The sequence below is a fragment of the Arachis hypogaea genome, chromosome 15 (genome assembly GCF_003086295.3).
Source record: "Arachis hypogaea cultivar Tifrunner chromosome 15, arahy.Tifrunner.gnm2.J5K5, whole genome shotgun sequence".
NCBI lineage: Eukaryota > Viridiplantae > Streptophyta > Magnoliopsida > Fabales > Fabaceae > Arachis > Arachis hypogaea.
This window is the reverse complement of record NC_092050.1, coordinates 28,143,814-28,159,211: the sequence shown is the minus strand read 5'-3', so window position 1 is coordinate 28,159,211 and position 15,398 is coordinate 28,143,814. Positions and strand designations below refer to the sequence as shown.

The 15,398-nt window shown below is 27.5% G+C and overlaps 1 long non-coding RNA gene across 1 annotated transcript; it reads right to left on the bottom strand.

Moving 5' to 3' along the window:
* Nucleotides 1-595: 595 nt before the first annotated feature.
* LOC140179488 (uncharacterized) lies at nucleotides 596-2,181 on the bottom strand. The gene is made up of 3 exons (XR_011872970.1): nucleotides 2,078-2,181; nucleotides 1,771-1,882; nucleotides 596-814 (listed from the first exon to the last, which is right to left on the bottom strand). It is a non-coding gene; the product is annotated as an uncharacterized lncRNA (long non-coding RNA).
* Nucleotides 2,182-15,398: the final 13,217 nt, after the last annotated feature.

Below are 15,398 nucleotides of genomic sequence, written 5' to 3'. Positions count from 1 at the left end.
AAACTAGCCAACACTGAATTAAGATAATGGTTCAAACTTAAAAGATAATTGTATTAAGTTAATGGTTCAACTTAACACAGTTAGTCATATAACACAAAGGGCAGCCATCTAACATGAGAATGTTAAACAAAGTTGCCTCAAAAGGGAGGACTTTACAGCAAAACATAAAGGATTGTTTTTTCCTTGTGTAGTCTTTGTCTAGCAAAAAGTATTAACATTAAAATAGATAGCCCTATACATATTAAGCTAAAGTCTTCAATTCTTCTTTCTTGGAGCCTTAAATCCTGGAGTTGGGATGAACTTCATGTAATTGACAAGTCTTGTTGTAGTTCCTGAACTAGCACCCTGCATGGAATTCACTGGGACAGAAGTTGCTAGTGGAGAGGATCTTCTCCTTGGTGATAATTTTGAAGGCCTTTTTATTCCATGATCCTAGATAGAAATTATTTACGTTACACATAAATGATGATTCACTTGAATCACAAAAAATTTAAGAAATGTAAATAGGGAGTTACCTTTTGAGAATCTTCTACATCAGAAGCAGTTGGCTGAGATATATCTATCTCTACAGGTTGTGCATCAGAAGTGGCTTGGCCAATCTCAGTAGACTGCATAAGAGAATTATCTTCTCCATCACGTTGGTTACCATCATGTTGAGGCTGCTGAAGTTGCTGCTCAGATAGAAGACGTCTAATGTATCCACATTTAGGTCACTTAAACAAGCCTTATTATCCGGATAATATATCATTGTTCCTTCTTGATCTTCTTTAAAATCACCTCCGTGATGAAACATAATATCCAACATCTCTTCCATCTGAAAAAAAAATTCAAAATCCATAACTTGACGATCAAGATAAACACAAATAGATTTTTCTGTCCTATTTACACTAACTATTCAATAAAAAAAAAATACATATACACAAATAGATTTTAGTGTCTTATTTACATAATTATAAGTTTTTTTTTTCCAAAAATACACAAAAATTAGCTATACAAATATATTTGTATGTATGTGTATATACACGTTTGTATGTGTGTTATCATACATATATTTATTATATATTTTATATTTTAATATGTATTATATATAAATTAAATAATTGAATGACAAATTAAGTAATTGAATAACAAAGTTCAGTTTTATGTGCTGTACCCTGTATGCGTCTGTTTCAATTTTTGTGACAATAAATCATATTCTAAATTGAAACAATATGTTTTGAAACAATAAATCATATTCTAAAGTTCAGTTTGCATTTTGCCCTCTGATAACTGGCAAGTTGGCAATCCTATAATAAGTATGCAACAAATATAATATTAACTCGTAGCTAGACATGAAATTTTTATTTGAATATGTATGTTTCAAGTTCCATATCATCACATCTTCTACAAACTTAATAAAGAGTATACTTTTCTAGTAATATGTTGCTATTTATTTTCAATCTTCTAATAAAATTAAAATGGCTTAAGTTAAATAGACCTTTTAAAAATTTTCATCATTATACATAAGAACTGATAAGAGTTTTATCAAATAGATATTAGACATCAACAGATAAGAGTTTTATCAAACAAAACACTCATGACCATGAAATAGAGCATTATTTTCAAACAGAGCATGACCATAATCAAACAGAGTTTCTCATGAAACCCCAACCTAATCAAACCTTAGAACCATAGTAGCAGAAAAAAAAAAACCAAAATTCCAACCACACTCACAACACAAGCATATACAAAAATCATCATGCATTGCAAAAAAAGAATAAAAAAAATTACCTTTACAAATGGCAGAACCTCTTGTTTCTGACACAGGTGGAAACAAACGATGAAGTGAAACTTGATTTTGATGTCTTCTGACTGCAACAATTTCAACCTCACCAAAGGAACCCTAAGAAAGTAAAAGAGCATTATTTTCAAACAGAGCATGACCATAATCAAACAGATCATCTCATGAAACCCCAACCTAATCAAACCCTAGAACCATAGTAACGGAACAAAAAAAAACCATCATTCCAACCACACTAACAACACAAGCATATACAAAAATCATCATGCATTGCAAAACAAGAATAAAAAAAATTACCTTTACAAATGGCAGAACCTCTTGTTTCTGACGCAGGAGGAAACGAATGATGAAGTAAAACTTGATTTTGATATCTTCTGACTGTAAGAATTTCAATCTCACCAAAGGAACCCTAACGTAGTGGCATTCATGAAGAGAGGAGGAAGAAGAAGAAGAAAAGAAAAAGACAGAGAGTGGAAGTGGAGAAGACAAGTGAAGAGATGGTGTGTTTATGATGAAGGGCGTTTCATATTTTCTTTTGGGCCAAACGACAACGTTTTTGTCAAATTGGGGCGCCAACCCAAAACGCCAACGTTTTGGCTTAATCCAACGTGGCAATTTCGTGACACATCAGATCGTCGGTGATGACTCATCACCGGAAAACTGTCCAGGGACTATTATGGTGCCCAGAGCGGTATCTGGAGGATTATAATGGTGCAATTGGGATCTCAGGGATCACATTGGGTAACGACCCGAATCTCAGGGACTATTATGGGGATTTACTCGATGAGGATGATAATACCATGATGATGTTTTTTTTTTAGTACTTCTCTCCTAAAACAGGCGTTGGTTGTGTCTTATGTGGAGGCAGAGAATTATCAAGGAGTCTCAGAATTAAAGAACAATGGTGTTGTTGTCGTAGTCTAGTTATTTCAAATTCTGCTCAAGTTAATTAATTAATTAGTAGAGATTAGTTAATTTAATTTTTTATTTTAGTAGATTTAGGTGGTTAGAATAGGTTAGATTAGACTCTAAAATTACTGAAAAATATTAAATTACTAAATTATATGCTGATTCTTGCTACTAAAATTGTTAGAAAAATTTTTTATTGTATTAATAATGATTGAGTTGTTTTAGAGCTAGCAATATATACCTTACCCGTGGGTATTTAACCCAGATCAACCCGTTCGGATAGGGTTGTCTACCCGACCCGCTGCGGGTAGGGTAGGGTACGGTGTGAGTTTGCTTGCGGGTAGGGTAGGATACGGGTTCATGGTATACTCTACCCTACCCGCACCTCTAATATATTATATAATATATATGTAAAAGTTATGTATGTAGTAAAGAAAGTGAATGTTAAACTCACAATTTTTCTCTCATAAAAACTTGAAATAACCACTAAACTAGTTGATGATTATATTATTTGTAATTTTATGTTGAATTTCTTTAAGATTTTATTGTTTTTAATTTTAATTTGAATTAAATTTTTTATTTCTATTTTATTAATATGTATGAAATTTGGAATGGTTGAATTTTATATATGCTTGAAAAAATTTTATTTTTCTGCGGGTAGGGTATGGTTTAGAACTTTAGAGTGTAGGTAAGATTAAGGTTGAGAGATTTTCAACTCTCGAGTAGGGTAGGGTAAAATTTTAAGAAAATTTTCAACCTGTGGGTAGGGTTAGGGCAGAGTTCAAATCCTACCCTACCCTATCCATTGCCAGCCCTAGCTGTTTGTATGTTACCTTAATAATGATTAAAAAAATTAACCTGTTCAAAAGGATTGATGGATATTTGGTTTAGCCCTTGAAATGTGAAAAAATCCAAATGTTAGGAGAAACTCCGTCAAAATTTTTATAAAATTTTTAGTGAAATAAAAAAATTAAAATTATATTTTTGAAATAATATAAAAAAATTAATTGTTAGGTTGCTGTATTTTTGTACAATTGTTAGTTTAAATAATTATTTTGATCTTAGTTTAAGTTTTTTATTATTCATTCTAATTTAATTATTTTAAGATTAAAATACTATGTAATTTTTTTTAATTTACTAAACTAAAATATTTTTAGAATTATTTGTTATTTCTTGAGTTTCTTCTTATATTATTATTTATTGGTGTTTGTCATGTTATTAATATATTACTAATATATTCGCTGTACAGACATGACGACAGGTAGCAGAGGTAGGTTGAGTGGGTCACGTGGTCATGATAGAGGGCGGGATTCCATCGAATCCCCAGAGCTGCCCAGTTATCGTCCTCTACCTCGGCTACCCCGTTGACCCCTGTGACGTCACAGGCGGGTCCATCAGACCAGCAATTCATCATGGTCCCAAACCCGAACTGGGTGCCTCCATCTGCTATGTTCCCTGCAGATGCAGTGATGACGTCGACAAAGCACGCGGTGGGTGATTCCTCCAATGCCCTCGAGTAAGATGCCCCTCCACCACTTCCGGTCATTCAGATGAGGATTGGCCCGATGGCATGCAATCATGAGTTTAATTTTTTAATATTAAATTTGTTTATCTTAAGTTTGTTTATCTTATGTATTTGTTAACATGAGATTTTTTCTCTGATAGGTTTGCACCAAATTCCAATGCTTGCACACAGGAGATATCCGAGGTCATTAAGTCTATGTATGACCACCCGTGGCCAACCTATACACAGATCCCGGCTGATGTGAGTGAGCATTGGTTTCAGAGGTACGCGGTAAGAACCCAATTTTAGTGAATCACTTTGTGCAGTTGAAATTCATATGGGATGCAGAACACAATGTCATGCTCAGGAAGATCTATGACCACCAGACAGCCAAACGTTTTCAGCAGATGATGAGCAACGTTCGTCAGGGGAAAGACCACCTAACATTATGAATCCGTCCAAAAATCAAATGTGCATTAGAGGCCTATTTTAGAGATAACAAGGGGTTCAAGTATTGTCGTCTGACGAATGTCACTAACAGGGCTTCGCCCAGGTCATCGAGGTATACGGGTGGTCGGCGGCCACCTTTATGAAGAGGAAGACCATTTATCCAACAAGGATATCAATTTGAATTGGATCATTTTCAGTTGGTATATAGGAGTTTGTATCGGAAAATATATTAGACAATTTATTTACAATTTTTTACAAATGTATAATCTTTTGAATTTCTAATTTACATTGTCCTAATCTAGGATCCAAATATATTAATGATGATGCAATCCAATTTAACTCTTTTTCTAACTTTTTATTCTCTCCTCCTAATGTTGGAAACATTGTCTCATTAAAGTGACAATCTGCAAATTGAACTTTAAATACAAATTTCGTTTGTATTTTTAGATATCTCATAATAGAAGGATAATCATATCCAACATATATTTTTAATTTTCTTTGGAGTCTCATTCTAGTGTGGTTAGATGGAACAATTGGAACATATATCACACATTCAAATGTTATCAAATGGGATATATTTGGTTGTTGGCTAAAATCCGATTGTAATTAAGAGAATTTGTGATAACTTGTTGGCCTTAAACGAATAAATATTGTAATATGTAAAATAGCATGCCTTTAAGTAGAAATTGGGATATTTGTTCTTATAAGTAAAGATCTAGCAATCAACTGGAGGCGTTTAATAAGTAATTTTGCTAGTCTATTTTGGATATAAACATAGACTACTTGATGTTTAACACTTATATTAGTGGTCATACAATAAGCATCAAAGATTTGAGAAGTAAATTCACCAACATTATCAATAAGAATTATTTTGATTGAATTTTCAAAAAATTGTGCTCTTAATTTTATAATTTGCGCAAGTAGTTTCGCAAATGCCAAGTTGCAAGATGATAATAAGTACACATGAGATCTCTTGAAGATGCATCTATTAGGACCATAAGGAATCTAAAAGATCCATATAATGGATGAATTAATTCACATATATCACCTTGAATTTGCTTAAAGAATTTAGGAGATTCAAATTCAATCTTTGTTGATCATGATCTTATAATCAGTTTTCCTTAAGAACATACAGCACAACAATACTCATTGGATTGAAGAATCTTATGATTTTTTAATGAATGTTTTTGTAAATTTTCAATAATACTTCACATCAGTGTTGTTCAAGGGTGACCTAATCAATCATGTCAAATGGTGAATTCATTTAGTTTAGTAAGCTTCTGGTTTACTTTAACATATTATTTAATTGCACTAATATGAGTATAATATATACCCAAAGAAAGTATATGCAATTTTTTTTCATTATGACTTTTTTTTATTTGAATCACAGCTTGTAATAAAGAAGAACTCATTGTTATTCTCATTTACTGTCTCAATATGATATATGATATCCATTCCTATGGATATCTTTAAAAATCAATAAGTTTTTTTGAAATTTTGTAGATAATAACGCATTATCTATAATGAGTTTTGTTTCTCTGGGAAACAAAATAACAACGCCATCAATCATTTTATTTATACCAATGATGGTAGAAACATTTGCCTCTTTAGGTATAAGGTTGGCAAAATAAATTTTATTTTAGAGAATATGTGCTTGTACTCTTGGCAAAGACAAATTTTTTCTCCTTGTACTTTTATCATGTTCTTCACAAAAAAAATAAATAACATATGAAAGTGCAATTCAACGTATGATTTATCTTTAAAATTAATTTTCTTTTGAAATTCATAACTTAATCATATTTTTACTTGCATAGCTATTTTATTTATTGTATACATGTTATAATAGCACAAATTTATTTTATTGATTCTTTGAAACTTATCTAAAAGGAAAAATTTAAAAATAAATAGATTCAAAAATAAATAAAAACATATATTAATATATCAAAAATCAAACATACAACAGAAAGAAATTATTCAACATTTTTATTATTGGTTAGATAACTAATATTTTCCTAAACATCTTTAAAGAAATCAAACACATCATAATGAGTTATGGTAGAAGCATCTTTTAAAATAAAATTAATTTCTATCTTTTTTTATTCCCTTTTAAAGATGTTTGATAAAGTTCAACTAAGTATTTTGATGTACAACAAGTACATAACCAATAAGCGTTACCACCACAACGATGATATCTGCTTTCTATATTCTTATTGTGCCCATTTTTCTTTTCTTTATTTCTCATTTTTGTAGGATCTTCTATTATTGAAGAATCTTGTCTTTTTTTTTTATATTTGTTATCAAAATAGTGATCTTTATCATTCTTGGGATTACAATGTGCCACATTTATTTCAGAAAATAAAATAGAACCAGAAGGGAGAGTGTCATATTTTTCATGAGCAATTCATTCTTCTGTTCTGCCATAATAAGGTATACAATTAATTTAAAATATTTGTAAATTCCTGTTCTCGATATTGCTGTTGCAGGAGCAGATTTGAGATATAAAAAGTCGAAAATATTTTTTTCAATATATCTTTATCAGTAACATTTTTTTTTATCTAATTTTAATTGAGGTTATTTCAAACATTGTGGAAATATATTTAGCGATGGATTTAAAATCCTATAACTGCAAATGTAACCATTCATATTGGGCATAGACTCTTTCGTAGTTCTGTTGAATTTTTTATAGTAAGATATTCATTTTTCAATCATTCATCAAAATGATGACGAAGAAAAATCTTTGCCATAACACAATTCTTTAGCATTATATTATTATTTGTCTTAATGGCACTAACGATACCCATTAAATTACAATGAATTTTAGAAATATTTTTAAAAAATATGAAGTAGTACAAATTTCAAATGAAAAAAGATTTGACATAATTAAAATTTATTATCTTAAGAGTTTTCATACTGATAACGTGATGTGAAATTAAGATGGATAGATAGAAATAGAATTAGAAAATTATGAGAGTAAGAGAACTTTATTATTAATTCTCAATATATATCACTCAATATAACATAACACATCCACACTAATATTGTATACACAATATTCTTCTCAAAGGAGCCAAAAGACTAGTTGAGATAAGTAGCTATGTGTGTTCTCTATTATGTGTTATTTTCAGTGTGTGTTGAAACCTCTTTTTTAGAAACTATTTATAGTTGAAGACAAGTGTAATAACCCGTATCATACATGTGATAAGATTGAAATTATAATTTTAAGTTGTTTTATTAAAATTAATTTGAATTATAATAATTTGATTAATAAAAAAGTAACATGTTATGCATTGTTCGTTTTTTCTTAATCTAGTGTTAAGTGTATCAACTCTAAAGTAGTTATTAACCAGTTTTAGTCATTTATATTTTTTCAATAAATCAGACATATATACTTAATGTGACCATAAATAACCTAGTAATACTTTCCACCAACAAATTTTTATATGTTGTTTTACCGTGAAGTAAGAACATATCAAAATCAGTTTAAAACGAACAACAAATTATTAGAGAATTCTAATGCACAAAGTTCTCTAATAAATAATTTAAAACCACTAATATTTATTTAATATACCATATGCTAATACTAAAAGTATTTTTTAAAAAGATATATTCATAAAAATAAATATAATATGATTACAAATATAACATAAACAAATATGTTAAATAAAAAATTAAACCAATATACTTATCAATGCCTTTATTAAATTTTACAAATTAGAGAATAAGTATGTATTCAGTTGTTTGGTGATCACATAGATAATTAAATAATTGAGTTGTAAATTGATTTCACAGTGTGCACCTTATTTTTTCTCATTTTTAAATAAAAGCAAGAATTAAGTAAAATAAGTAGTAATATATAATGAAAATGATAAAATATTTTGCATATGTTGCAAAACAAAATCTTGTTGTGAAATATTAAAATTTCACATACTCCAAATCATGAAGATCAACCACAATGTAATGGTCATTTTTTCCTATTTCTTGATCATGATATAAGTTTTTTTTTTTTCCGGTCAAGAGTCCAATAACATCTAATTGAAAAAAATTGAATTAAAAGTATCAAATTAAGGACAAATAAATGAATAACATAATAAATTACTTATAAAGTAAAAAAAGTTTACCAATTTATTTTATATTAAACGATAAAACTAACAATATATTAATAAAATGATATACCTTTAAAAAAGTCGCAATACAATTTTAAACATTTGCATAATTCAAAACCACTAATATTTATTTAATACACCATATGCTAATACTAAGAGTATTTTTTAAAAAGATATATTCGTAAAAATAGATATAATATTATTACAAATATAACATAAACAAATATGTTAAATAAAAGGTAAACCAATATGCTTACCAATGTCTTTGTTAAATTTTACAAATTGGAGAATAAGTATGTATTCGGTTGTCATGTAGATATAATTAAATAATTGGGTTGTAAATTGATCTCACAGTATGCACTTTATTTTTTCTTATTTCTAAATAAAAGCAAGAATTAAGAGAAATAAGTAGTAATATATAATGAAAAAGATAAAATATTTTGCATATGTATAGATAATTGTTAAAAAACAAAATCTCATTGTGAAATATTAAAATTTCACATACTCTAAATCATGAAGAATAACCACAATGTAATGCTCACTTCTTCCTATTTTTGATCATGATATAAACTCTTCTTTTCCACTCAAGATTCCAATAATATCTAATTGAAAAAAATAAAAGTATCAAATTAAGGACAAATAAATGAATAACATAAAAAATTACTTATAAATTAAAGAAATTTTACCAATTTATTTTATATTAAATGATAAAACTAACAATATATTAATAAAATGATATACCTATAAAAAATCGCAATACAATTTTAAACATTTGCATAAATAAACTATTAAAATTTATATATATTATCGATAAAATGATGCTATTATATAATTTTTTGGCAAAAATTAAAATAAAAAAAATAATTTTGTGTAGATTAATACAATACGTACCAAATAAGTTGGATTGTTCACTTGTTTGTTTCAATATATATCAGCATAAGCAAGAAAATTGAAATGATTGATAAGAATTTTACGATCATTGACCGTATTTATTATATGTGACTCATTCTTAAAAGTTATTCTACGCACGTGTAAAGTCGGAATATAAATTTCGCTTGATTCCTTAATCACAAAATTTGAGAAGACGTAGACCTTCCCCTCAATTAGTTCATTCTCAAACATCTTTGCTAAATAATTTTTGATTGAACAATGAATTTTATCACACTGTAAAACAAATTAAATATAAAAGCTATTAGCACTTATAAAGCTATTAAATGGCACTGTCTTTGATTGCAAGGGTTTACTTATCAAATAAATTTAAAATACGAACAAAAAATATTTATAAATTGGACCTAGCATCACTTGAAAGAATCATAAAAAATAATCAACTAACTTTAACATCCATTAGAATCATTTCTATGTAAGTCATCTTGCTCTTGTCAAATTTGGATGGGACTTTTCATAATCTTATAATTTTTGCCTTTATTTTCCAAACTTTTTCATCACATAATCTACTATAGATAATACTATTGATAAAATCGTAGCTAGTAGCCATTAGGTATGAAAAATAAAAAATAGAAGAAGAACAATGTCTAAATTATGAATTCTCTATATGATAAATAATTATAAAAATTTACTATTACTCATTATATACACACACATTAATTATATACGGTAATAATTAGCTAATATTTTTAATGGAGATACTTGCTACAATTAGGTAAAAATTATGCCATTATGTTTTATTAACCTTTATGATTAATTCAATGGAGATACTTGCTCAGCGTATATGTTATCTATATTAATTATATGCCAATATTTTTAGAAAAAAGCTAAAAGAGGAGATATATAAATATATATAATATTATTGTTATATAGGAATTAGATATAAATTGCTACGTTCTTTTTTATTATATTATACAACTTAAAAATATAGTATCATATTACTATTAATTATAGATACTTGCTATAATTATATCAAATTTAATTATGACTCTAAATAAATAAAATATATAACAATCAGCAATATTATTTTTTTTTACATTCAATATTTACTGTAAATATAAAAAGTAAAATAATTAATGAATAAAAATAGGAGTAGAAAATAAAACATATTAATTAAAATTCAATTTGTTAAATAATTAATCTTGTGTCCATACAATATAATTTCACAAAAATGTTATAAATTACAACCTTTATTGATATTGATATCAATCACAATTTATTATTGATACCCTAATCCTTTTTAAAATATGTTTTACTATTTTAAAATACAATGCATGTACTGTCTAGACCTTTTCTATTATTATTATTATTATTATTATTATTATTATTATTATTATTATTATTATTATTATTATTATTATCAAATTAAATGAGTCATCATCAATGTGTGCACCAACTATCTACTAATAAAATTATTGCACATGAATGAGAATTAGAACTATATCAATTAATATAATTAGAATGATTAAAAATATTGATGATTGATAATTAGTTTAATAATGCATTGACACCTCACTTTCATTAGTTGATAATGTATTAAATATTGATTTTATATAATTATAATAAAGATATTTTTCTAAATTAGTATAATCATACATTATTCATTAAATATTAATTGTAATATAATTGTAATATAATTATAATAAAGATATTTTTAAAATAAATTTAGAAGAGAGAATAATACATTCATTTTGGAGAAAAAATAAATTCATGAGGAATTGACACCTCACTTTCGTTAGTTGAAAGAAAATTCAGTTTTAGTATATTAAGTAGATTTTTGTACATATTAATTTTATATTTAATATTAAAAATATGACAATTTACTATGTTATTTTACTATTAATGTATGTAGTATTACATTATAAAATATAAAAATTGAAGTGATTATTATATAGCTTAGATGGATTGGACTAAATATAAAAATATAAAACAGAATTGTATTATTAAATTTTAGCAATTTTAATTAGTTAATAATTTAAAATAAGATAAAAGTGACTATTCATAATTGAATAGTTTTAGTTAATTATACTAAAAAAATAAAAAAATACTCTAAATAAAAAGCCAAATTAACTTTAATATTAAATTCATTAATATAATTTTAATTTTATATAATAGTTAGATAATAGATTAGTAAAAGCAAATGGAAGGATGACTTTAATTAGTATTTGATAAAATATTTATTTAGAATAATTAAAAAAGTAAAAGTATGATATTATTAAAAATAATACATTTTTATGTTTAAAAAATTACATTTAAATAAAATATTTGTAAAATATAAAATTTAGAGTAACATAGCTTCATGAGCATCAATCGTTAATCAATTATGAACTAACATAAAATTATAATATAATTTATTTACGAAAAAATAATCAATAATTAACATTAATAAATATAAAAATCATCCAAACATTTTGATTAAAAGTATGAGTGGTTAATTATTATTCATTATTAATAATATTTGTTCATAACAAAAAGTAAAAATATAATTATTCAAATTTAGATTTTAGAAGAATTAACGTTATAAGTAACAAATGATATATTTTATCATGTATATTATAAATTAATGAATTAAATTAACTGATATAATGAATTATATAAATTATATTAAATCATATGATATTTAAAAAGAAAATAAAATGAATAAGAAGAAAATAAAATGAAATAGAAGAGAACTACAATAAAATAAATTGAGTGTGAGTTTTTTTTTTCGTAAATTTCATATCACATCCGTTTCAATAATAATAAATAAAAATACGTCAACTTGGTATCTAAGAGAAAATGTTGAAATAAAATCAAAACACAGTTCTAAAGTAAAAACTTAAATTAGACCATAATATCATTGCACAACACAAATTGAAAGTAATTTCACACTACAATATACCACACAAGCAGGTAAATGACTTAAGTTTAAATACGAAATTTTTTTTTTATTTATGCATACATGATAACACCATGATTTATAAATGCTTCATGGATAACATATCATATATTGCTCCGAATGATGAGCATGGAAGTTGGAGAGTGTGTGGTGATTTGTGTCCACGATAGTTGCCTTCTTGCGATGACGCCTCGTAGGGAAAAAAAGAATTGTTGTAAAAGCTACCCAATGAAAGAGTAATTGGTAAACAAATGATATTTTCTTCTAGCATATATGGTCTTTTATAATGGTAAAATAAAAATGAAAAGAATAAAATTTTATATTTTTATATCAGGAATAGAATTTGATATTTATCCTAATAAAATTAAATAATTAATTAGTTATAATTCATGTGTTTAAATAAATAAAATAAATTAAATAAAAATATTTTTAAGAATTAATCAAATCAATTAGTTGATACAAATAATTAGTATAATTGATTTTATTTGATTTATTGAATTCAAAAAAATAAATTAAGAAAGAATTGATTAATTAATTAGTTGATATAATTAATTTATTATAATTGATTGGATTTAATAAATTAAAAAATAAATAGGAAAACATAGGAAACAATAAATTTTTTAACTAAATTAATCTATATTTATTGTATTTAATCAGTGTAAGTAACAAATCATCTATGTTATTATGTACTTTATACATTAATAAATTAAAATAATTGATATAATAAATTACAATTAATTGATTGATATAAATTATAATAAATTGTGTGATATTTAAATATCTAATCAAATTAATTAGTTGATATAATTATTTTATTGTAATAAATTATATTCAATGAGTTATAAAAAATAAATTAAGGAACACGCTCAGAAGTATGCCACGTCAGCTCTATCATTAAGTGTAGAAATTCAATTATTATATAATAGAAATATACATTCTTATATATGTTATAGAAATATGATTTGATTCTATTAACTTGCCAAATTTTTTTAATTTGTCACGTATATTCAGTGTGAAATTATAATTTTTCTAAAATAAATTTAGATGAGAGAATAGTGCTTTCATTTTGGAGAGAAAATGAATTCATAAAGAATTGACACCTCACTTTCATTAGTTGATAATGTATTAAATATTAATTTGAGGTAATGACCAAATCAGTACCCGAAAGATTCAAACGCTGACATTTTAGTACCTTACTATTGTAATTGACAAAATGGTACCTGAATAAATTTAAAAATTGACAAATGTGTCCATATGCTTGCCAGACCAAAGCTCCGGTGAGGACAATGCTGACCTGGACACCGGATTTTCTTGACAAAACAGGTTTTATTTGAGTTGTAATTTTTAATTAAGTAATTTAACGCCTAGGCGGAAATAAAATTAATTGAATTTGATTTTGTCCCAAATCAGAGGTCTTTGCCCTAATCCCCAATTAACAAGTGCTGTTACTAGTTGCTTACTTATTGTGACTTAGTGTTTCACTAGGAGTAAAACTGAAAGGTCACGTAAAGAGGGAGAGACGTTGCTCTGGAAGCTTGGCGCGAAGAAGAACGAAAACGAGGTGAGAGACATTGTCGAAGTCGGAGCGTCAAGTGTGAGGGATTGCTAGTGGCATCATCGCATCTCCATTCTTCGCTAGGAACAAATCTACGAAGAGGTAAGTTCGCGTTCATTCCATCGTCTCATTTACGTGGCTTTTGTGGACAGCATTATGATCATTTTGATTGTTTTAGTAGTGAGCCATTTTTGTTGTTTGTTTTATGTGCTTGTAACTACTTGTTTATTTATTGTATCTTCCCTCTACGATTTTTTAGATGGATCGTCTAGTTACGTTTGTTTATCATCACATGGGCGCCTTGAAAAGGGGTGGGGACGGTAATGTGATATACGATGAGGGTTTAGTAACTGAGATACACAGGGTGAATGTGGAGACATGCAATTTATTTTTTGTTGAGGGCTTATTTCTATACTTGGGTTACCCTGGATACAATGAGGTGTACTGGCTAGAACCTGATTTAGACTTAGGTAAGGGTCTTAGAGTGCTTATGACGGATGCTGAAGTGATGAGGATGTGTGAGAGTGCGATGAAGAATGACAACACTGTCCACCTATATTTTGATCACCCCATTGATATCAACCCTGAGATCATTGATGAAGAAGTCGTGTCTGATGGTAGCAGTGATAGTGTGGTTGAAGTCAATCCAGCTAGTGATAATGTGAACGAGGTTGAAGTTACTAATAAGGTAGTCGGTCAGGCTAATGAGAAGGAGAATAAAGGTGTGAATGAGACCAGTGGTGAGGTTAATGAATTGAATATGGCTTTGAGTGTTGTTGTGAAGGAGACTGTGAATGAGGTTGTAAATGAGGCCACTGTTGATGTTAACGAGTCGAACAAAGGTGAGAGTGGTGCTATGAACGAAGCTGTGAATGACGAGAATGAGGACAAAGACACTAAAGGAGCATCAGCTCCAGAGAAGGGTGTTAAGAAAGTTAGAAAGAGGCATCCAAGACCACCACCTAGTGGTTTATCCCGAGAGAGAAGAGCTGCCCAAAATGAACAACCTGAGAGTGATCTTGGAGAAGCTAAAGCGGTAAATGAATCCACATACGAGACCAATGCTGATGATGTTAATGATCCGAATGAAGGTTCTGATTTTGGAGAACCAGTTGCGAATGAGTTGAGGCCAGAGGAACCTGAGAGTGAAAATGCGACAGGTAAATTCGTTGTTTTTTTTTTTTTTGTTAGAGGTTATGTGAATAAGCATTGCATCAATTCTCATGTATCTCAAATGATTCTGCAACAGATAATGTAACACAAACAACTGGAAG